The sequence below is a fragment of the Elephantulus edwardii genome, unplaced genomic scaffold, assembly GCF_000299155.1.
Source record: "Elephantulus edwardii isolate Elephantulus edwardi_28Jun2011 unplaced genomic scaffold, EleEdw1.0 scaffold00227, whole genome shotgun sequence".
Taxonomy (NCBI): Eukaryota; Metazoa; Chordata; class Mammalia; order Macroscelidea; family Macroscelididae; genus Elephantulus; species Elephantulus edwardii.
This window is the reverse complement of record NW_006399977.1, coordinates 1067581-1068361: the sequence shown is the minus strand read 5'-3', so window position 1 is coordinate 1068361 and position 781 is coordinate 1067581.

Sequence of the window (781 nt, the reverse complement as noted above, 5' to 3'; positions counted from 1 at the left end):
CCCATTCCAAAGAAGGGTGACCCAGCTGAGTGCGGAAACTACAGAACAATCTCATTGATTTCACACGCAAGCAAGATTCTACTGAAGATTATCCAAAACGACTGGAACAGCACATCAGCAGAGAACTACCAGAAGTCCAGGCTGAGTTTAGAAGGGGTCATGGTACTAGGCATATTGTAGCTGATGTAAGATGGATCTTAGCTGAAAGCAGAGAATACCAGAAGAATGTCTCTCTGTGTTTCATTGATTATGCAAAGGCGTTTGACTGTGTGGATCATAACAAACTGTGGCCGACTCTGAGAAGAATGGGAATCCCAGAACGTTTAATCGTGCTAATGCGAAACCTATACTTGGAGCAAGAGGCAATCATCAGAACAGAGCAGGGTAACACCGCATGGTTCAAAATTGGAAAGGGCATATGCCAGGGATGTGTCCTTTCTCCATACCTTGTCAACCTGTATGCAGAGCAGATTATCTGAGAGGCTGGGCTCTATGAGAAGTGTGGCGTCAGGATTGGTGGAAGATCTATTAACAATCCGCGTTATGCAGATGACACAACTATGCTCGCTGAAACTGAGGAGGACCTCATGCACTTACTGCAGAGGGTCAAGGACTGCAGCTTTCAGTATGGACTGAGGCTCAATTTCAAGAAGACAAAGATTCTCACCTCTGGACCAATTGGTAGTATCAGGATGGATGGTGAAGAGATTAAGATTGTTCACAGCTTCAGTTTGCTCGGCTCCATGGTCAACACTCTTGGCACCAGCAGCCAGGAAATAAA